The sequence below is a fragment of the Meleagris gallopavo genome, chromosome 16, assembly GCF_905368555.1.
Source record: "Meleagris gallopavo chromosome 16, MGAL_WU_HG_1.1, whole genome shotgun sequence".
Lineage (NCBI taxonomy): Eukaryota > Metazoa > Chordata > Aves > Galliformes > Phasianidae > Meleagris > Meleagris gallopavo.
The window spans coordinates 2393591-2418028 of record NC_139419.1 but is presented as its reverse complement, the minus strand read 5'-3'; positions in this window follow the sequence as shown (position 1 = coordinate 2418028).

The following is a 24438-nucleotide window of genomic DNA, read 5'->3' as shown; positions in this document are numbered from 1 at the left end:
AAAGGACCCAGCCCTGGTCTGTCCCTTCTTATGGGACTACCCGGGTCTATCCTCCCTTTCTTCGCAGCATCTCTGGTTTCATCACAATATCTGCTCATTCCACACCAAGAGGTATCGGTTGTAGCAAAGATGAACCTCCAAAAGACAAAAAATTCTGGCTCCAGAAACAGTTCCACTCAAAACACCAAAATCTGAGCATTTTTGGGAATTTTTAATAAATTATTCTGAAATTTTCCTCTGCATCACAGCCATCTGAAACCACTTTTGTCAGCCACTTAAATTGCCTTGCACCCTCCTCGGTTTTACACTCTTGTGCACTCCCTCTATCTTTTTTTTTTTTTTTCCTTCCCTATAATAAGATTTATTATTGGGTTATTCTTCATGGTATATTAGCCCTTAGCCAGAGTCAGTGCTGACAGAAATGTTAGTCATTTGGGCTCTGCTTAACCTGCTAAGAAGAACTGAATTTACAGAATGGGACGAGGCTTTTTATGATTTCATTCCAGAGCCAAATCAGATAAGAATAATTATCCTCTCCTGGGATATTAGGCAGCACCTCCCCAGGACCGGCAGCTGACAGCTGTTTTATTGGTTGAGTCACTTGGGTCTGGAGCTGAGGATTAATTGTTTGCGTGTCCTGGTGGCTCCAGGAACAACAGCAAAAGGTTCTTTCTGGAGATGGGAGATAATTTATTTTCAGTTGTTTTCATACACATGATTTCAGTGGACAGGGAGAATTAAAAATAAAATTGCATGAATAACCCCGCTCCTGCCACCCTCTACACTGTTGTGGAACACCGCCTTGTGCATTTCCAATCTGGGTATATTTAGCAGAAAGAAATGTCACATCAGAGGCGAAATATGCTCTTTGCAAGAGGAGGCACAGACCTCTTTGCCACCAAATCTCCCCTCTGACCCGAGTGCAGGCTGTGCCCGCTGCCCATCCCTGCCTTCCCCTGGCACCCAACCCCAGACGCCTTTATTCAGAATTAATTTACTCCTGCCTATCACCTGCTGGAGATTATTCTAATGATAATGGCCACGATCCAAAGCAAATTAAAAACCAGTGGCGAGGCTCTCCCCGGCTCCAACGGCTCCGCATCCGGCCGCATGCAGCCTCCCCAGCCTCCCTCTTCCCCCTGGCAGCAGGATCCGTCCCCCCATCTCAGGGCCGCACGCTGTGCGTGGCTGATGGGCAGAAGGGGCCCGAGCTGGGACAAGGGAAGCAGTTGCCTGGAGCAGCAGGGGCTGCGGCAGCAGGGATGGAAATCCCCCCCTTCTCTGGGGACCGGCCGCCAGCTCTCTGCCCAGCATCCCTTCGCCTCCCGTCTCTGTGGCAGGGATTGTCTGTGAGCTTTGCCTGGGTGCTGGGGATGGGAACATCTCCAAGGGGATGGTAGGGTTGTGGTCTGTTTGAAAGAGATGGGCCAGGTCCCCTAGCCTCCTTGCAGAGTTTATCCCATGGCTGTAGCTCATCCTGCAATCTGTTTGCTCCAAAACAGGGGAGATGGTCTGGGAGAAACAATCGGATTATGTAGGGGAAATAAACATAGTTCCATGGCCCCTGAAATCTTCGTATCTTGACCCGATCCACGGCACAATCCATTTGGACAAACAGAGAGTTTGAAGTTCATCCCAAAGAGAGGAAGAAGGAAGCATCATGCCATGCCATCCCCAGGGCTCGCTGGGCGAACAGGAGGCCCTGCAGCTCAGGATCTAGATGGGTTCTTGTCAAGCTGCTCTTCTGTCCCAGAGAGCAGCCCATGCAGACAGGTCTCATTCAGTGAAGACCAGAGCCACACTGCCAGTAAGCAGATATAAAGTGTGCTACTTTCTGGCCTTTCACTCAAAATTAGGAAAATACCTATGGATAGACAGCAACTCCAATAGAAGCTTTGGCACAACATCCAGGTTTTGCCCCAGCCTGGAGGTTGGTGGCTTCTCTACATTGCCATGGCTGTCATCCTGTATAAAGATGCTGTGTAATGGAGGTGAGTGCATCCTAGGCATCTCCAGCTCCTGGGGAAAATGTTTTCATCCCACACTGAGAATCTGTTTCTAAATGTTATTCAAGCCTTCCCTTGCAAACATGGCCATGTGGTAGAGCCTGGTACCTCTTCTGAAGAGTTTTGCACTTGATGAATGATGGATGAAAACATTGCTTTAGAATTCCTCTCTATGGATCACCTCTCTATGGATCTTTAGTGACAGAGTTGAGTTACTTAATTGCACCTGAAGCCCAGATTAAGAGCACTACCCAGAATAGGGCGTACCCAATGGTCCGTGCTGAGGCTCAGGGGTCAGTGAGCACCTCAGAGTGAGCCCTGGTGGCATTGCTGGGTAAGCAGGGACCGATGGAGTACAGGCTTCCTGTGCTTTATCAATAAGCTGGCTGCTCCATGCCAACCCCAGCCCTGGGAGACCTTTCACTGTTGTCTTAGCTTGAAATATGGAGGAAAAATATAAACATGCCTGGAGACAGGAATACCTGAAGCACAGAGGAGGAGCCATCCCAGCACCAATTCCTGCATGAGCCGGGCATGAACCCGTAAGCTGCAGCAGCCCCTGGGTCTTGCTGTGGAGCAGATAAAGGAGTTGGGGTCTTTGTGTGCAGGGAAGAGAGTCTGCAAAAATTCAGGCCTGGCACAAAGCAAGCAAAGCTCACGCTGAAGCCAACAAGCTTCTCTGCCCACTTCTGCCAGGGCTAACTTTGTCCCTAAGGCTATTACCCGGGGCTCTCAGGCGGTTCGGGTGCACAGCGCTGATCTGTCAGATGAGGAAGTTATGAGGAAGCAATGGAGTGTCACAAAGGGATTGAAGGGAATTGATACGTGAGCCCGGATAATTATGAGGTTGCCAGTCCGGTGTCATTTCACGGCTGGGCTGGCTCTTTGTGGTGTATGATACCCATCAACGCAAAAATGGAAATGAAGATAAATGGGGCAATGATAGAAGCAGTTAGATCTATCTTGCAGGCTGATTGCAGAAGCTCTCTGTTGATTGAGGTACAGCACCCTTCACCAGCAACAAGGGGTGAACTCCCGAGTCAGAAAGTGTAACTTGTTACAATCTGCTATGGGATCCACAACAGGGAACCATTGAGGACTACAGTCGTGAGGGTGAGACCTATAAGAAGCATTGCCTAGCTGTACTAATCCAAGGTAAAGCTGTTGCTACGATGCAGCTGTGTTGCATGTTAGGGTTAGCATCACGAGCAAGACTTGAAAAGTAGGGTGGTGATTGTAAAAGGGACAAGAGAAAGAGTTGAGGGATTGCAAAAAGTGGAGATTTGTGCATTAAAAAAAAACCATGCAGGTGTCAATATATGGATTTAGACAGGAGAATTGCTATTGCAGGTACACAGCTGCCCACAGAATGACAAACTCACTCCAGAACTAACAACAGAGATCACTTTGGGAAGCTCGATCTGAAGAGAGAGAGCTGTGTGTGGCCAGGAGGTGGAGGAAAGCTTGAGCAGTGGCTTTGAGAAAACAAGCATTGCTGTTGTGATCCACAGCCCTCAGCAAAGGGGAATGGTGCCAAACAGGTGATGACATGATATATTTGTGAAAGGTGGTGCCCCCACCATGCATGAGATGTCCAGGAAATAGAGGTTCTCAGATCTCAATTAATGATGAGATTCCAGTGATAACGAAGCGCTGCTCAGCTGGAGGAGAGCGAGAACTGATTAGGGGAGTGCTGGAGAATGTCTTTGTAAACATGGACAAATCCCAGGCAAACCATTGGGATGGAATTAATGATCATCCTCCTTGCTCCTCCTGCTTCCCTGGGCTGAGAACACGTGAGAGCAAAAACACACATTCTCTGAATGGTCTTTACTGAGGAGAAGTCGTTTTGGGGCTTGAGAAATGGAGATTTGGGGAACAAACTCGTGCAGGGACCTTGTATGGTGTCTTACACAACTTGACAGACACGATGCTCTGTCTTTACCTGAGGCGAAGGATTAGTTAGGCAGAAGAGCACAGCGTAAAACACAACTGTGCTGAAATCCCTATCTCACCCCATATCCTGCTCAGGATAAAGGCAAATTCAAGCATCCTCTGGCTCCAGGACAATCAACAAAGTGAAGTGTTGCTGAGAACAGAGGGAAGCCTCCATACCACAAGCCTAGCAAATGTTTAATACAAGGGCCAGCAGCTCCAGATGGTTCCTTCATGAAGCATAACTAAGACGTTGACAAGGGATTTAAAAACTTTGCCACGTCAATTCAAGAAATTGGAACAGGATGTTGCTTTATTGGAAATGTGAAGGGTTTTTTTTTCCCATTTCCAGGTTCAATAGAAAACTTAAACACTGGGAGGAAAGCTCTCAGGGGATGGAAAATCTCCCTCAGTTCACCCTAAGGCTGGAAACAGGGACGACTGCTTTTCAAACCAGGGCTGAGACCTCCCCTGGGAGCAAAACCCGCAGGAGTAAGGTCAAAAGGTTGAAGCTTAAATTTAGGAGACTTGTTTTCCTCATTACTTTTTAATTTCACACTTTAAAAGAAGAGTTTAATGGCACAAATTGGGGGAATATTTCAATTTTCCCCCTTTGGAGGTCACTGCGTGCAGTGGGTATGTGCGGTGCTGCAGTGCTTTGCTCTCCTCCTGGCAGAGCAGTGGTGGGAAGCAGATGGGCCAAGGACCAAGAATCTCACTGACCTCACCCCATGATTTGGGAACAAGGGATTGAACCTTCCATGCTTTTTTTCCCACATCAGAATGGGAACAAAGCAAGGAACTGCTGCTGAGAAGGGCTGGTTAAGACCTCGTAGAGTGATGCTCTGGACTCATGACGCAGTACTCTGGACTGTGCCACGCTCTCATTTTTTAGAACATGTTGGGACATGAGTCTAAATCAGCCAGCTAATGGACTTGGAGCTGCTGTAACAGAAGCAAGTGAGAGAAAGTTGGATTTTTTTTTTTTTTTTTTTTTTTTTGTCCCAAGTAAGATGGAAATCTCCTCTGCTCGAATCCTCTGCTCTTAATGTGGGACACTGCCAGTTTAAGAGTGGGGCAAAGCAGGGATTTCCGATGCAAAATTCAGGAGAGTTGAGAGGCAATGCAATAATTGTCAGTCCAGAGAGCATCCTGGTGCACATGTTCAGAGGATAAGAGTGTCACCAGAGTCTATTGTCTGTCCCCTCTCTGTTAAAGTAGAGATAAGGCTGGGATAAATCTCACTGGGACATTCTGCCCTATGATGTTATTTCATGCCACATCACCTAATAGGTGTATTTTCACACTGCTTGCTACTGCTGTGAGGCTCTGCAGCTCCTAGCCAGGCTGACAATCTCACTATATGGAGAATGGAATAGTGACGGCTAATTGATTTTACAGCAGTACCGAAGGACAGACAATGAAAGTACCATCAATTTAATCCACTATTTAATGGTTCCAATTTAGCCTCTGTAAATGCTCACTAAACTAATTTCTCTGGGTTCAGCAATCTGAAAAGCTATCATATCTCTAATCTCCTTCAATATATTCATCTGGAAAAGGGAATTTAGCCAATTCTGATGTGCGGAGATGATCTGTTAGCACAGTGTAAATGTTTATAACACGGCAATCTAGTTCGTTTATAAGGATATGAAAAGTTTTATTGGGGAGGGCACTGGAGTGGAACCACGGGATAATAGGCAGTTACCCAGCAGTCTCTGGGAGCCAGGGAGCGGGCAGGCATGCAGAAAAATACTAGGATTTACTTTAATCCCAAATTGTAAGCTAAAGTTCTGCCCAGTACATGATGCACCTGGGACTGCTGGAACAAAGGATTGTCTCCCGTCCCCCCGTGACCCAGGCTTTCACGCTACACTATAATAGCAACAGTCATTTTGTTCCCTCCAAGAGGCTGAAAATTAGTTTAGTTTTAGAGCAGACGTATCTTCTTCTCCAACCAAGTTGCTGTTGGGAAGCTAGTCCTGAGGGCACTTGGTGTCCTGTGAGGTTTTGGGGTTTTAGATTTTGGCTTTGGGTTTTTTTGTTGTTGTTGTTGTTGTCCCCAAGACCTGGACCCCAGTGCTGAATGTCCCCTCCAGACATCAGAGTCCCAAACAGCCCAGGGACCCTCTTGACATCAAGGTGGGGTTTTGTCCCCAGTCACAGTGGAAACAAGCCTCAGTGACTTGTCCTTAGGGGGAAAAGACCCTGGAGCATTAAAGTTTATCTCCAGCAACACGTCCATACATCCTTTGGAGCAGGGGCTGTTCTAGTTTCTGAGTCCAGGCCTGAGATTAGTCTCAGTTCTATATCACAGCTCATCAGCTTGAGGCCCACAACCATAAGATGCACCTCCTCTTTCTGATCATTTCTTGGAACCTATCCCAGTGGTGTCAAGGACTCTGGATCTAACCCCACGTTGGAAGAGGAGCTGGATCTCAGGGCTCCTTCAGATGATACTTCTCATTTCCAGCCTTAAAACTCTAGGAAAATACTCCCACTGCTTAAAGCTGCCACTGGCCCAGGACTAGATGTGCCAAGCCCAGGGTTTATGTCCCTACGTCTGTGTCAGCTCTTTCTTGCCCTTATGAAGGATCTGTTCCTTAAAAATTGAGGTGATTGCTGAAGCTGTACATTGGGAGTGTGATACCAGCCACTTCTTGCATTTCAAAATTTCAAAAGACCCATCAACATTACACTCAAAGGGGGCACAGTGTGTATTTCTGTGCTTTCCTCTGATGGTTGCTGCATGCCGATGTGATCCCAGCAGAACTGCCCATGTAGAAGCACGCCCGGACCATCCTCTGCATGTAGATGCATGGGAGCAGCTCACAGCATGCCAGAGGGGCTCTTTGTTCCCAGTTTGCCACCGCGGTGCCTGAATTGTCACTCTCTGGCACTTCGATAGGGCCTGGCAAACCCTTCTGGGCATCCAGGAGCGGGCTGGCATTAGATGGCCTGGGCTGCTGACAGCCTTTTATGGAGAGAGCGCTTCTGGACTGCAGAGACTTTGCAGTTTGACCATCCTTTTCCCCTTTAAATTCAAAGACAATTCCACAAATGAGCTTCTGCTTGATTAGTGTTTTAATGAATATATCTGGATATACCACAAGTCCACCAGCCGTGACTCCAGAGCCACAGGCTATGCTATCCAGATGCCGCCTTTGTGCTGTCAGTTTGGGGTGTTAATGTCAGATCCGCCGGGGGAGAGAGGAGGGCAATAGGCAAGTAATAAGCATCCTGTGAGACCGCAGTGTTCCTGAGACTGAGCCTGATGCAGGCTCCACGAGCTCCAGATGGGCAATGAAGGGCTCCGAGATCGCATCAGCACAGAGCCTGAGCCACGCTTCCGCTCCGGGCAGGCCCTTGGCTGGAGCAGCATAGTGGATTAATTAGCTCCTATATAGTTCATTGGATGTGGGTTTAGGAGGGGCTGCTCTCTCACCCCATGATGAATTTGGATAGGGAAATCCTGAGTGAGGCATCGCAGTGTGTGCTCCCTTCTGCTCCTGGACTGGTCCCTGGAAAGGGAGCTGCAGGAGATGCTTCATGGCAGCAGGGCACATTTTTTCCCCTGTAAATTATATTTAACATTCCAGAGAACTTTATTGCATCTGGTGTAAGGGTTTATGAAAAAATCTGTATTTAACTTCAAGCCCTGGTAAACATCTTTGCTTATGTTGTTATGTGATTCCTTATTTGAGTATTTCGATTTAATTTCACAGTTCATATACCTTAAAGTTTTGATTTTTTTTCCCTCCCCTCTCATTCAGGGGCTAGCCAGGGGCTGTCGCTCTGCTCTCCACGCGGGCTGCCTCCTCCCACCCTCACCCCATGGGATGCCCTGGAGCATGGGGGGGAACAGGAGACCCTCAGAAGCTGAGGAAATTCCCCCCAGGCCTGCTGCCACCCTCAGAAGCTCAGGAGAAGCCTTTCCTCTGAAATAAGACATCGCTGGGAGTTCTCATGGCTCTCTGAGATGGCACATACATAGAGAGGATGATGGAGGCTGTCCTGGCAGCAGCATCTGAGCCGGGTGCAACACCAGCAGCTCAGACTTAAGGTAATCAGTGCATCTGTCACAGCTTCAGCTTCCTCAAAGGCAGGATGAAAAACTAAAGGCAATGAGAAATGGAAGGAACCTTAAACACGGAACTCAGGGCAGATCTCCTCTGGTTGGTCTCCAGGTGCTGAAGCCTGGCTGGTGTGTGGGTGGTGAGTGATGGGGTCGCTGTCCCTGGAGGTGTTCCAGAACCTTGGGGATGTGGCACTGAGGGATGTGATTAGTGGGCATGGTGGGGATGGGTTGGGATTGGTCTTGGTAATCTGAGAGATCTTTTCCAACCTTCATGATTCTATGTTTATTCTGGTCACGCAACCGAACTTCATACCTTGGGTTTGTGCTTTTCACACACATTTTTCCCCTGATTTTTGCACAGAGAGGAGCCAGTGTGACTCTGATGAGTTAGCATCTGTTTTAAGAACAACTTGGGGAGGAAAACTGACCTTGTTGGCAAACCTTTGCAAACAGGCCGCTCTAACAGGACACAGCACTCTGGCATTTTTGACCACTCCTGTGAATCTTGCATACCAGAACCTTCCTATTTGCCCCAGCCTGCCTGCCTCACCGAGTAATTGCTATTTGCACTGTAAAATACTTGCCCATGAATGTGTATGTCATACTGATACACAACTTCATTTCCTTTGGATGCTCTAGATTGTAGGTCATAGTCTTGAATATGAAGATCCTGTCCTAGAATGCCAAAGGTCTCCATAAATTCAGCGAAAGGAAAACATTTTTTTATTATTCTTAAGTAAAGTCAATACAGACATAACTCTTGGTCAGGAAACACGCGTCTCCAAAGAAGAGGGGGTTAAACTACATCCAGAAAGGGTGAAAGAAATCGTATATTTAACTTTCTAAATTAAAAGTCATCCTCTACTGCTCATCTTTGTGCGAAATTCCCATTGACGCCAATCTCACTTATTTATTGATTGTTTTTTTAATGTTCTCAATGCCATAGCAACAGGCTGATTTCCATAAATTAAATGCAACATTGCATTAAGCTAAACTTCTTGCAATGGGTAATACATGCAGCACCTAAACCTACACTGCTCCCGAACACTGATAAATAAAGCAGCAGCTATCCAGAACAGAGGAAACACTGATCTGTGGAAGAAAGTCTGTTTGCCCTTCTCATGGCACACTCATGAACACAATATTGCATCAGCTGTGGTGCATCATGGCCCTGAGACTGCAGTCAGCAGGAACATTGCTCTGCTGGCTGCTGGTGCGATCCCATTTAGCTGCAAGCTACTCCTCACATGTGTAAAATTAAGCAAATGAGCAAAGAGAGAAGTCCTGGATCATCAGAATAACTACAGCTCGTCTGCATTTATGGGTGTCATTCATTTTAGTGACATCATTGCTCCATGGTAACGAGTATATTTTAGATTAGAGAAATAGACGGCATGAAAAATAGATTACTTTTATTTAGATAGATTATATCATTATATAAATAGATAGACCACTCTATTTCTACTCATCTTCCACCTCCTGGTTAATAGGACATAGTTTTATTTATAGATAGAAATGCAGAAAATGTTTCTATGTAAATGCTTCATAACTCTGTTGTATCTCCGTGTTGTATTTTAACAGGTTGTCACCCAATTGTACCAATTTGAGCTAGATAATTTGCCCGTGCAAAGAGGAGAATATTTCTGAGCTGCCCAGTTGGACCCAAAGTCAAGGAGCTCAGAGAACAGATCCTTCCATGTGTCTGACGTGGGAGAGTAATGACTGAAGCCTGATTGTGGATGGATGCCTGGGCATTGTCACCCAAGGAATTACTCATTTGGCCAAGGCTGAAAAGTGGCAGAGACAGGGAAGGGAGAGAGTGGCTTCTACTTGACCCATCCGAGATGGCATTGAGAAACTGGAACGTGCCATGCAGTTCCCAGTGCATGGTGAGAAACTGAGAGGGATCTCTGGAGGGGACATCTGACTATGCCAACAGGTCTGAGCTGAGGTTGGAACCTACAACCTTCATCTGAGCCTGCAGCAACATCCTGACAAGCTTCTGGGTCTCTGAAGGCATTTGCTTAGCCAAACAGGATCCCGTTATCATGGCAGCCCTGCTTTCCTTCCTGCCACGCTCAGATGGCACAGGCAGCACCCAGAACCCATTTCCTACACAACCTCCCACTCCAAGCCTGTCTCCAAAAAAAAAAAAAATAAATAAAACAAACCCCTCATCCCCCAAAGACAACAGCGGCACATCCCCATGCGTGACAGCGCACACACGGAACCCAAACTCACCACCTGTGGGGGAGGATTCAGCCCTTACAGCCGTAAATAAGGCAGCAAACAAGCCCACCACCCCTCCAGACCAACTCATCCTCCCTCTTGGAGGTGCAGAGCGCGATGCCGGAGCGGCGCGGCTCAATTACAAGCAGACAAGGCAGTGTCACATGTGATTCACAATGTCGATTTCATGCTCGCCGTAACCACTTACGAAAGAGCTGCGGAGGTTTTACATTTGATAAGAAATCAACAGTGTTTGTGTTTGTAAAAGACTGATCACGGAGTGTGACAGCTCCGAGAGATTGCTGCGGAGCACTGACTGCACGTCTGTAGTCTGTCATGGGCTCATAAGTATTTATTTCAAATGTTGGTGGTTCTTCTTTGCTTGCTTGCTTGCTTTCTTTCTTTTTTTTTTTTTTAAACCAGGATGTTTGAAAATAAACTGTCAGTCTCTATTTACAGCTGAACAAGTAGAAAATACGAGGGATTTTAGGTTAAATTGTCAGTTAACAGAATTCAAAATAGAAAAAAAATATGTACAGCGCTCGCTGGTTTATTACCTGCAGGAAAGAAAGTAGCATTTCTAAATTTAGAGATACAGATGTCTCTCTTTCAGGAAACACAGATTGTCTATGTAGTATATTTGAGGTGCCTTTGTCTTCCCGAATCCCCCCATGTCTTCCCTACCCCATGGGTTTGCATCCAATCACCAGAGCATTAGTTGGTTGGGGCATGAAGTCAACCCCAGCTCTGCTGGTGTAGATCTCAGCATTTTGGTAGGAATGCTCTGGAGCTGAGACGGGGGTCTGGCCCCTCCATCCGAGGTTGGCTTTGGGCCATCTGGTCCCACGTGCTCATTTTGGAGACATGAGTTTCTGAGGAGTATGGATATGAAGATATTCCCCGTGTTTATTCCTCCTTATTAAATGGCTTCTTCCTGTCTGAATTTCTGAACTCCTTCTCCAAAAGCAAGGAGAGCCCTAGTGAGACCTTGGTGGCTGTTTCCAGCAGCTTCATGCTACAAGTCCAAGTTTGTGCAGCAGACACGCAGCTTTGGGTGCAAATTCTCATGCAGGGTATCTATACCATGCTCCTTCCATGTCTAAAGTCAGTATGTCAGAGAACTTCCCACGTCCTTAGCAGAAGCCAAAATACAAAACTAATAAATTCTGGAATTCATGCATTTTGTCAGAGCATAGATAAGATTAGGCAGGAGCTTTCCTGGCTGTGAATGTCTAGGTCCAGAACATAATTAGGAATTAAATCACTAAATTTGAACTAAACCACTCAGGTATTGCCTATAACTCAACCTCTGGCTGCTCTTTAAGCATGAGCTTTCTCAAAAGCACAAGAGGACAGGTGCTATTGCATACTAAAACGCACTTTGTTTCTTGACAGACTTCATTTCTTGATGGATGTCCTGCTTTGTGAACAGTGTCAGAGGAAAGAGGAGAAGAAAAGACAAATATGAAACACATATATTGTCCCAGGACTTGGTTGAATGAAATCTGAACATCTCACAGTTCAGTGGAGTGCCGTTGGTGGGCCCTGGCTTGAGGCTGCCTCCCTTTTAACACAATCTATGGTCTGCAGCCACGTTTGGAGAAAATCACAGACCCAGCAGGGAACAATTCTCTGCCCTGTCATGTCACAAAGGTTCTTGGATGGCACTATAGAAAGCCATTGCCTGTACTTGAATTTCCCCACTTTTTCACTCCTGCAAGGCTTACTCCAAAGTTTCTTTTTCAGCCACAAGCTCTCAGCAGATCAGAGAGGCAGTGCATGGCCAGCACAGCCAGGATGCACTCCCACAGTCTGATCCAGCCAAGGTTTTTCCCAAGGCTCCAGCTCTTAAGAATAAGAGAACAGTATGGATTTCTTCCAAGCATGTCCCTGGTTTGTACTTATGGAGAAAACTTGAAAATGTAAAGTCTTTGAGATAACCAAAAATAAATATGTATATCTAGAAGGAAAAAAAAAATAAATAAAAGAAAGAATGCCTTTCCAATTAATTCCTCAACATTTTGCACATCCAGACTCAGGCCATGAGCTCCTGGCTCCAGCTGTCAGCTGCCAGAGGTCTGCAGCCCTGCAAACTGCTCTGCAAGCTGAGGTGCACTTCTGCCAGGAGAGCTTTCATATATTTCATGCTGAGATTCTTCCTGGCGTGCTCCCATCCTGCAGCAGCCCAGCCCAGGCCCTGTTCCTCCTTTCCTTATATCCATGCACCCTGTGGAGAAGAGACACTGATCCATTAGCTCCTGGACCCTTCACTTCTCTGCACAGATTCAGCCCAAGCCCCTCCAGACCTCCATGCTCCCCATAATCAGCTCCCTGCAGTCATACATTGCTGCAATGGCCCTGTCAAAGACAGAACTGGAGCCTGCTTCTTTTCAAGCTGTGATTTTCCCCATGTTTATCCCCTGGAGGGGTTATTTTGGGGCGTTTATTGACTAAAGAAGGGTATTGATTTGTTAAGAGCTTTCGCTCCTCCTTTCAGTAGAAAATATTGCTGTCTCTTCCCTCTTTCCCTGTATGCTAGGTGAGAAGTTCTCTTAGTGACACAATAAATTTCCATCCTAGCTCGTCTCTGCTGTGTAAACAAGTGGTTACCTGTCCACAGGGGTTAATTTCATGGTGTTGATGCCCTGCAGCTCCCTCCTGGGCTCCGAGGGAGAGCCCCATGCTCACCACACAGCACCCGACACTGCCTTTCTACCATCACCCACTCCAGAGTGTTGCAACATCTCCTCTCTTTTGGCACATCTTACATCAGCCTTCCTTTCCCAGTGCTCCATGCATCTTTTTTAGGCAGCTCTTAGGATACTCATGAGCAGAGCCACCCACACACATCCCCTGCTCAAGCGCAGTTACCTTGGATAGCCACCCATGCCCACACCAAAGCATGACCAGTAAGACCTTCCACTGGGAAAAGGATGAGCTTAAGACACCATTTGAGGGCTAATGCATGACAAACGCTTTTAACGATGAATGAAGGTCATATTATCATTCTCTCGCCTCTGTTTTATAGGGCGAGACGCTGGTTATTGCTTGCCATTGTCATGCAACACTTGGATATGCTGGTGTTCACACATGCAAGAGATTTGCCCTTCCAGAAATTCACAGTCTCTGAAAGGCTCCCAGAATTTCTGAGTGAGTTAGGATTGAATCCATCCTTCCTCCCAAGGAAAAAATGCAGCTCTGAAGGGAAATGTATGGAAAAGTCTCCAAGCTTTGCAGTGGTGCCTCCATTTTTACAGTGTCCTTGTGCCCATGGATGGGGTTTGGTTGCCTTTTGTTACCTTGAAATACACCCAAAGTCCCAGCTGCAGGGTGGAAAGAGGACAAAGTAGTGTGTCTGGCAGTGGATTTTCAACTACAGGTGGATCATCAGCATCCCAGGTCAGGTGAACCTTCTAAACAACTTTGCTACAGGCCCTTCACCATGCTCTTCCTTAAACTGATTCTCCCCTTCTCAAGATTATACTCCAGCAGCGAAACAAACTGTTTTAATCTCTGGGGATGCCGGAGGAGATTACAGCAAGTCCCATTAATCTTTTCCTTGGCTTAAGTGTGAGCAATAGTGAGCTTTGGAGCAGGAGTTGCAGCCAGGTTTCCTGGCCAGCCGGGTGTATTGCTTTCCTCTAGGCTGCCTGAGTTGAGCATCAGACTGTAAATGAGTTTATTTAACTTTATTTTACAATTATTGTAGTGTGGCACTATGTGTAGTACAGTCTATGGAGTCAGCTGGGAGCAACGCATTCCATGCAACTCATGCAAGTCCACGCACTACTTTGGATATTTGCTCATGTGCCATATTCCTCACAAGCCTCCTGAGCTGTCATACTCTACCAGGAGTGATGCGGACTCAACACAAATGTATTTATCCCAGCATCTGAATGAGCCACCCAAGGGCTGAGCTGCATGAACAGCCACCCTGTAGCCAACACTTCCCACCCTGCTCCCTGAGAAGCGCCCTTCCCTCTGATCCTACAGGTTACGGTGGGAAGCAGCAGGTAAAAGCAAACTCGGGAAAACTGCCTGCCCCAGCAGCACAACATCTGCTGCACCAAACCCGCCCCTGGATGCCCGAGCTCGCTGCTGAGTTCATTCCTCCTGCTGTACATCGGTGCGAGATGGATCGGGCCCTCGGTGCACACTGCAAACATATGTCCCTGCAGCTGCCATGGAGCCGTGCTCAGACCCAGTTGCACCAGCAGCAGGTTCGGCCGGGTTTCCTCAAACCCCAAGCGTCACAGAAGCCGTTAATAGGCTGCTCAGTGCGTGGTTGAAAGCACCTAGAGGATAACCAAACCACAAGCAATAAACAACATTGCTTTATAAAGAACAAGTCATGCCAGGCCAAACCGATAGCTTTTTTCTTTTTTTTTTTTTTCTTCTTTTTGGATCAAATTACAAAATTAGTGGATGAAAGTCCATACAGAAGATGTAATGCATCCAGACTTCAGCAGAGCATTTGATATTGATCCTTGCAAAATGCTACTTGAGAAACTAATCCGGACTGCCTTAGATATGAGCCTTAACGACAGTGTGGATTGAGAGGCATCCAGCGGGCTGTAAACAGAGAGCAAACACCAAGGGCTGCGTATCAACACAAGGGAGCTGTGCCATGGGGCTGGCACTGGGCTCAGGGCCACAGAGATATCTGCAGGAATGTGGAGGTGATGGGGAGGCACTCAGCTGCAGATGGACAAGGTAAGGACTTGGATGGAGACATCCGACAGGGAGTGATGTCATCACTGTCGTGGTGCTGCCCTCCTTTCCAGGCTGGAAATGGGCTGATCCAGCCCCAGTGATGATTTGGGGCTAAGACAGGGGATGAAGGGCATATTTTTCAAGCAAGTTTTTCACCCTAGGCTAAATATCTGTTGGCAGAAAACTCCACATCCAACCTTCCCTGCCTTCAGGTCTGCTTTGTAATTTATGTATTTATTAATTCTGTTTCATTTTTGTGATGAACTCGCTGCTTCTCTGAGTGAGGACTGCCTCCAGTGCCCTCCTGCTGCCTGAGCATGCATGCAGATCTGCACAGGGCATCTCCAGCTTCAGCATCCCAGACAAGGCACCAGTCTTTCCCATGAGGCCCAACCCTGCTACACCAGCTTTCATTGAAGCAGCAGGCTGCAAATAGAGATTTTGTCCATCACAGTCCTAGTCATGTCTACAGTGTCCCACTGAGCTAAGACATAACCCTCCACAGGAAATCCCACATGGGTGAAACTCAACTGGTAGGAGAGGGGGCACCTCAGCAAGGAGTTTCTTGGTTGTGTACCTTCCTGCTTGGTCTCTGATTGCACTCAGGCTCTCCAGCAGGGTCTCTGTAGGGAGTGTCAGCACTGGCACCATGCAGCAGCTGTCCCTGCCTGCATGTGCTCCATCCTGCACCAGCAGTGAGGGCTCCAGTGACTGCTGATCTCACCGGAAGCAATCCCAGGTGCCAGCAAGCCATGCCTCATCATGTCATCAATCTGATTATTTACTACTTGTGTTTTTAAAATTCTTTAATTACTGGGGTTCCAGCAGCATGGGCTGAGCTATCCTGCATGCCCGCAGGGACCATCCCTTCTGGATACCCATGGATGCTTCCCACCTGCAGAAAGATATCTTCTTGTTTTTTTTAACCAAACTGATGGAGAATGTCAATAAACCCCGCTTAACACTGTCCTCCAGCCTGAAGCCCCTTCCCAGGCACACGCTAACAATTCTCGTCCCCAAACACCCATTTTGCACAGCTGTTCTGCACACCCCCAGCACCCATCAGACTTCTGTGCATCCCCAGCCCTCCCGTTGGGCCCCACCTTGAGGGAGTTCACCCTGAACACTTCCCACATCCCGCAGAGGATCCCCATCTCTGGGCTGCATGTGAAGCAGCACACCGTAAGGAGGAACACATCGGGTTTGCATCCCCAGTAAAACCCAGCACAGATTATGGTCTCTGTAAGCCTTCCTCCGCAGCTCCCCGCGCACTGACCCAGTCGTGTGCTGTATTAGAATTGTAGAGTAATAAATGAACAGTGGAGGGGTTTGTAATGATGATTAGGGACTGAAATTGGTTCAGATTTACAGTGTCACTCAGGAGCGGAGGCAGAGGGGGAAGGCATTCTGCGCGGCCTAATGGATCCATCAACTCGTTTTGGCTGCTCGGTGGGCCGCGCAGGGTCACCAGGCTTTCCGCTGGCAGCACAAAGCACTTCAATTTTGTTAGGAAATGTATCAATTTAACTGACTTGAGCAGCGCGCGGGCAAAAAAAAAAAAAAAAAAAAAAAAAAAAAAAAAAGAAGGAGGGGGGGGGGGTGAAAAAAAAAAACTAATGAATCTGGACTCAATTTTCCGCCACACTGCCTCTGCGAACTGTCGGAAACAATGTCTGCGGTCGGGGTGAAGGCAGCGCCGATAGGCTGCCCGCGCGCCCGCCGCGCACTGCGCCCGCTGCCTCCCGCAGCCACCGGCCAGCGCTGCCACTCTCCTAACAATGATGTCATTAAAGGTAAATTGGCCTCTATTTCAGCAGGATGATAGTGCTAATTGAGTGGGAAAATATAATATAGGGAGCTGTTGTCTGCAGTTAAAGGGAGGAGGGGGACAGATTAAATGGCCTACAATAGTGGGTGTCAGGCACGGCAGATGTTGCTTTCCGCTGATAACTGCGCTGACATATCTCGAGCTTGTCAAGGCTGAGGTTTTCAGAGAGACTTACAGCAAAAGGCAGCAGATGGCCCTCCTGAATGGGAATGAAGTGCTTAAACAGCCTGGCTGCTGAAGGCAGCTAGTTTGTAAATAGAGGAGTCGGAGGTGTCTTATTGATCCCGCGCGCTGCCCGCCCGTCTGCCCGGCAGCGGGATGGGGACGGGGACGGGGACGGGGCTGGCAGATGCTGCTGGATGGCGGCCCAGGGTGGAGGGGCCAGGCCAGGAGCTGGGGATGCGTCCCCTTGAAAGTCACAGATGTCAAACGGCAGGACAAAAGTCAGGGCTGGGACCCGGCCAGCGCTCAGCAGGGCTCGAGCACCAAACCGTGACGCACAAAGGGGATGGGCAGCCCTGTGCCACCGGCACCCCACAAGCAAGTCCACCATGAGGATATCGTGCGATGCTGAGACACTGGGAGATGAGGCCAGGTATGTCAAACGTGGGTGTTTCTGGGGAAGGTGGTATTTCACCTCTGCGTGGCGTTGAGCAGTGATGGCTGCAAGGACTCTGGGTGAGCTCTGGGTGAGATGGCTTTGCTGCACCTGGGCTGGGATGTGCTGGGGCACTGCCTGGGGTGTGCCATGGGCTGCAGGAGCGGGTTGGGACAGCACAAAGACCATACATATCTTGGTGTCTCATACATCCGTAATTCACACTCACCTGTGCATTTATGCCCACACTACCCACACCATACAAAATTTCAGAGGGTACAAAAGGACAGAGTTATAGGCCCATAAACATAATTCTTTTGTATCTACCCAAATGCATCCTCCTGAGGCACTGACAAAAATTAAGCACATGCTGTCTGACACCCAGCCCAACATCAGCCCTCACCCCCTTCATGCACAGGAGCACCACAGGGCAAGGAGCAGCCACTGTGGGCAGGGGCAGAGCCACTCTATGCTGCCCACAGAGCTCAGCACTGCTGGCTGAAGCACTCCGAGCTGCTGCCCACCAAGCCCTCCCTTCCACCCTGGCTAAATATAAACCCAGGCACACGCGTGCTGTTATTAAATCTATCCAAACATGTAAGCACGTCTCTCAAAAAATCACACAGAGTCTGGTGCAAACGCTTCTCTGCTTACAAAATGACATAAATTGAGTCTGTATACACAAACACATACACTGACACAGCTGGGGGAACACGTTGCTAATATCCACGCAGCCAGAGATTTGCACTGATGAGGTTATGGCCACGCTCCCTCTCCCACGCTCCAAACCTCCTCCCCAGGACCAATCCTGCTGCTCTGGTTGCAGGCCCTGCGGGCGGTGTGGTGCACACTGCGATCTCACGTGAGCAGAAACCAGGTGCTCTGTCTGCTGACTTGCACAGAATCAAATTGAGGTTCAATTGTCAATTAGGGATGTGTCAAGCGCGTATTCCCAGGCTGCCCGAAGCTGAACGAGCTGGTGCCAGTGCTGACACTCCCTACAGAGACCCTGGCAAAGGGTCAGGGCTGGGTCTGGATGGGGACGGGCACCAAGAGCTCTGTGCATGTCACAGCCTTTGCCACGTGTCACCCTCTGCTGTGCAGCATGTGACATCCCTCCAGCAACCCCAGGGAGGAGGCTTGGGCGAAGTTTTTCTGGTTTCAGGGGTGTTTCCTCTGTGGAAGAAGCCTGATTCATCCCAATGGGTTTTGCTGCATGGGATCGAGGTGATGTTGCATGTGATTGAGGTGATGCTGCGCTGCTCCTCCTGGCTCTTTCCGTTACCAGCTGCAAGCACGAAGAGGAACACCAAACAAAACACCACCAAGGCTATGCAGATTACCAGTTTTAAGGATGTTTCTAGTTTGAAGACAGCCAACAGTCAGGCTGCATGTAGCAGTGTCCTGCAGAACCACCCAGTGTTGCTCTGTGCAGGTCCACCCACTGCCCCAGCTCATCCAGTGGCTGTGCGGGCCATGTTCTCTACAGCACAAACAGGAGACATCACTGTTGGCTTCTGTTCAGGCAGGGGAAAGGCACACTGAGACTCAAAGCACTTGCTCTGGGGCCAGGATGGTCTTTTTGGTGTCCATCCTCCACCCTTGGCACTAACAGCCCTTCCCCAGCGGGTTTTTCCACCAGCTTTGCCTACATCTTAGCTTTGCTCAGTCTGCTCCCTCTTGACAGTCCATTTTCTTAGTGTGTTTTTTCCTTCCCTTGCATTGTTTCCAAGCTGCTGTTATTCACAGCAGTCACCTGCAGCCATCTCATGCTCCCTGCTCCCCATGTTCCTCCACTGCTTGATCTCACCCAATTAGCCCTTCAGCCCCAGTCCCCTTAATGCTTCCCCTTCCCTTGGAAGGCTCCAGCTGCCCACCTCCCAACACCAGGACATCCCCAGCTCCTGGTAGCAACAGCTGATGGCCCTGGCTGGGTTCTGCTGTAGCTTTGCTGGCAGTCACAAGGTCCTTAATGTTGCTAGGTAAACTTGGGTGCACCATCAAAGCTCCAGCACAAAAGCAAACACAACAGACAGTTGTTGAATCAAGGCCCTCTGCTTCTCACCAGCACCATGACTGCTATACATACCTACGGGCCTCTGCAACCTGCTGTTATCTGGTACCAGAAACTCTCCAGCCTTCAATACAGTGTGTTTCCAGCTCTCACCTCCATGGACACGATGTAGTCCTCTGCTTCGTGTGTGAATTCCCAGAGGGTCTGTGGAACTTTGAGCCACTCAACGGCCACGCTGATACCAAGGACAAGCCTCCAAAAGAAAAAAAGAATTAATCTGTGCCCTTCTAGCTTGGTACAGGATGATGGATGCTCTGACTTATCCCCAAATCATTCATGAGCCATTTGTCAGTCCACAGAACTTTCAGAGATGTGAGGAAACCACCTTATACCTCTCCAGCACTTCAGTCCATAGGACCAAGTCAGGTGCACCTCCGGGCACCAAAGGACCCTCCACGTGAAGGACAGGGCATCACCATCCCACTTACACACACAGCACATACAGAACTCCCTCTGCATGTAGGGAGAAGCTCCTCAACGGGTAGCCCAGCATTTACAGTAATCAAGAATGATTCAATTGACAGGTTTGTGTGGTGTTTGTTAATTTACTTGAGATTCATTCCTGGGAACAGCTGGCTGTATCCCAGCAGGACTGTGACTCTCACTAGCCCACCTGCTGCTAGACAGACGGGCTTTGGGTACAGTTGTAGTTAAAGTTTAGCAGGCAGATATTTCTGGCCATTAAAAATGGAAAACTTCTTCAAAGGCTCACATGCAGAGACGGTTTTGGGAGCTGAGGCACCGGCTCTGGGCTTTGCTACATGGCTTCAGTTGGGTTTCCAGGGCAGTCAAGGAACTGAAGGCTTGTTCTGCCATTTCAGCATTGCTAGCTGCATTATCAGGATGATGAGAAGAATTCATGAAGAAATCACTTAATATTCAATTATAGGGTCTGCTCTGGAAAGTGTCTCCAGGATTTTGACTTGGAAGTGATCAGACACCAAACATCAGAAGTTCAGCAGGAACAGACACGTATCTCCCTGCTTTGGAAACCTTGGGCAGATCAATTGGTACATTACTATTTGTCTCCCTTTAAATGGAATTAGATTTTATTCTAGTGTCCTTGTGGGCACAACTCTTAAAGTATACGATGCCCATTTTATACTTTAAAAATGTCTTTATATTTCTCTGAATGGAGAGGAAACCCTGTGAGGTGTCTGAGGACCGCCCTTCCCATACCATACAATGATTTACTGTCAAGCCTTCCCCTAGATGCAGGGATGCACATCCTCATAGTGACATGGGTTACCAGAGCCCCATGGTGCCCATCATTGGCAGTGGGAGCAGCATTACATCCAGCCAGTACCAACAGCACCACTCCTCCATCCCCATCTAGAAAAAGGGCCAAACATCAGTGAGCTGAAGCAAAACGCCTGCAGCCCTTGGGGCAATTCCCTCTGCTGGGCTTTCCTGTCACTAAGCTATTGATTAGCCATTGATTAAAACATCTATTAATCTTTATAAACTATTTATAAATGGAACCTTAGCATAAAGTGTGACCTGTATAATATTGAAATAGAAATTATACTTAATATGGATTTTTAAGTAAGTTACACGTGTAAATGAAACACTGCATCATATGCCCTATGTGTGCTCGTCATCACACTTCTGGTTTTATTTCAAGTCTTTGCAGGCCCACTACAAACACATCACAGCTTTGAGGAGGAACATCCCCTCCTCCCTGCTGTGCTCCCCTGTCCCAGGGCATCCTGTCCCTGCCACCCCCTGGTACTGGCTCTCCTCTCCATGGCTTTGCTCCCATCCTGCTGTTGAAGCCCCATGTCCTGCCCAGGCTGCATCTCTAAGCTCAGACCATTGGCTAAAACTCAGACAAGGAGCTCACTAATGTGAGATATCAGCTGATGCCATTTCTTACATGGTAAATCCAGGAAGGGGAACCAGCTTGCAATATATTAAACAGTTAATAATACCAATTGCAGTGCTCTTAATGCTACAGGCTCTTCCCACTAAATGCATGGCACAAGTGCGGTTGCCCCACAGTGGAATCCTGCCTGCAAACTTTGGGAAAAAAGGAGACAAACACAAAGCCAGGTTGGAAGGAGCATGTTGTCCAGGCTTACAAGGGTTACCAGATCACCCCATTCCTCCATACGCTGCATGCTTCCATCCACTGACCAACAGCCCTCAAGCCCCACTGGGACTGGCACAGCTCAGAGCAAACAGAGCTGAATGTGTTTAACACAGATGCTCTCCACAGCCAATGCAGGGACCAGCCTGACTCATCGGTGCTACCGAAGCCATGCGTCATTGACCTCTCCCTTGGCAGGGTTTGCAGCAAGGGCATTAATGACCCTCTCTTGACAAATTGGGATGGCTTTAAAATATAAGAGCGTAGATTTAGGTGAGATCTTAGGAAGAAGTTCTTTACTCAGAGGGTAGTGAGGCACTGGAACGTGTTGCCCAGAGAGGCTGTGGATGCCCCATCCCTGGAGGAAGGCCAGGTTGGAGGGGACCCTGGGCAGCCTGATTTGATGAGGGTGACCAGTCAGGAATGGGGGGATACAACCGTCTCAGTGGGGCCTCCACTGGTTGCATGATCTCAGGCAAAGAGCTGCACTACCGCTTTACGCCTCAGTTTTCTCATACAGAGAGCAGGACATCAGGCAGTGCAGGGAAAGCCAAGTGCAGGCGTGAGGAGCAGCATGAAGTCTTGGGGGTGGAATAGGCTTTGTGCCAAGTCTGCTCCCCTCATGTTCCAGCAGCACGCTGGGCTGCAGGTTGTTTCCAGCCCAAATGGCAGGAGAGATTCTCGCACCTCTGCCTGCACAATGGGGTGGGACAGGTTTACTGGTACAGTCGTTTCTGAGCATTTTTTGGTGGGGTGACCTACAGCGATAATAGCACAGCCAACCAGGGTGAAAGCAAGAGCTGAGGCTCTTAAAAACCCCCACAGCACACTCACCTACCCCACACATTTCTTTCCTGTGAGTAGTGCACATGGCAGAGCTTCTCTGTGCTAGGATTTCTCTTCCCCTGCAGTGAAAACCCCCTCGATTTGCAGCCTTGGATACAGAAGCAGGATTTGGCCCTGCGATGCCAGCCAGTGCTTCATGAGACACAGACTGGGGAGGAACTGTAATTGGTGCAATTCTACATCTTCAAGGCTATTAGATCCTTGTAGCTCCCCATCATGCTGTGTTTGGAGTAAATAGAGAGTGTTTAGCCAAGCTGAGAGATCCTCTAATGGAACAGACAGTTCTTCCTCTCTTCATCTGTTTGTCCCCACAGCTTTGTTATTTAAAGTCAGGTTAAAAAAAAAAAGAAAAAAAGAAAAAAAAAAAGAAAAAAAAGAAAAATCAGCAGACAGGTTTGGTTTGGAAGCCGGAGGACAGGAAAAGTTAGAGATATTTATTTGACAGGGTCAAGGTTGCTGCTTTTCTTTTCTCTTTCCCCAGGTCCCATAGGTGTTAGACTGAGAGACATTTAATCGAGGGAGTAGCGGTTTCATATCTATAACAAAAATCAAATAATGCAAGATGATTTACTCCCCCTAGCAACCAGGGAGCTTACCCTTAGCAACCAGCCTAGCCTCAGGCAGCGGTGTAATCAGCTTGAAAATATTTCAATTATTGTGTTGATTTTAGTGGATTTGAGAAGCGCTGTGCGGAGAGACCAGGCACATTCTGCCCACGACCTGGAGAGGAAGATATTGATTTAAACAGGTGTCAGAAAGGAAAAGTGGAGTAAATTTAAATGCAATAGGAGAACGGCGCATTGAGTGTGGTTCAGTGTGGGGGTGACATTTTGCTCATCGCCTTGAATGAAAGTGACTCAACTGAACTAGAAATTTCACCTTGAAAATCATCTCCCATCGACACAATCAAGAGCAAGGCGTTCGCCATCTCTTTTCTGTGGGCTGGGAGGAAGGGGGGGCAGCACCTGGGTTTCTGAGGCAGCTTTGGGGAAAGCAGCTCTCTGAGGGAGGAAGGATCAGTGCGTCCCATGTGAGGGATGGGCCGAGTGGTGCTGGGGGCAGCGGGACATGGGAAGTGCTTGCACAGCGTGGCTGCAGCAGGCAGGCAGAGCTCCCTCCAAGGAATGGTGCTGACCGTAGAGCCTGAGTCACTTGGTACCAGCTCTGGGCTGAGCCGCAGGTCTCAGGCTTTGGGCAGTGTGTTCTGCATGGCAACAACAGGCAAACCCAGTGCTTAGGAAGAGCGTAGTGCCCCATAGATTCTTGGGGTCTTTGACCTCCTTCAGCCTCCGCCATGCAGCTTGTCCAGGCTTGGCATCCTCCAGTTATGGGAGAGGCCAACAGCCCTCAGCCGTGGGACAAGCCCCATTCCCTGCCACCCTGTGCACATAGGATGCTCCCAGCAAAGCCCCAGGCTCCTCCCTCACCCCCTGCCCCTACACACTAATCCCACTGCTCCCTGCCACGCACGTGTGGTTCAACAGCGAGCGGTGACATCTTTGTACGCACCGCCCTGACGAGCCGCTTTCTGACGCCATGGAAGCCTGTAGACAGTGTACTGATAATAGGGTTTCATCTGCTCCCCGTGAAGTGACAACTGACATGCCATGTTCTGATGAGCCTCTTTCCAGTAGGGTGACACCGTGCGTGGAGTGTATTAAAATCCTGGTTCTCAGTGCTGTGACAGTCCGTACACAATGCCTGCGACAGCCAGAGCCGCAGCAGAGCTGAGATGCTCATCCCATTAGGAAAGGAAATGCACTGCTGGCCAAGGCAGCAGCAAAGGCTCTGCAGGGACCAGGAAGGCTCCTTTCCCACCCAAGCTTTTGGATGAGTCGGACCACTGCACTGTCCTTCCCGACAATGGAAATTCCTCCTTCCCTACCAACATGACCAAGGCAAATCCCTTTTGTCTGAGGCAGTTTGCACTTTTCAGGGTTCAATTTCAAAGGGCTGCTTTTAGAGGTTATGGTGTACGGTTTATAAATGTACCAGTGCCTGCTCAAAGGCTCGGCAGAGGGATGCCACTTCTCTCCTTGTCA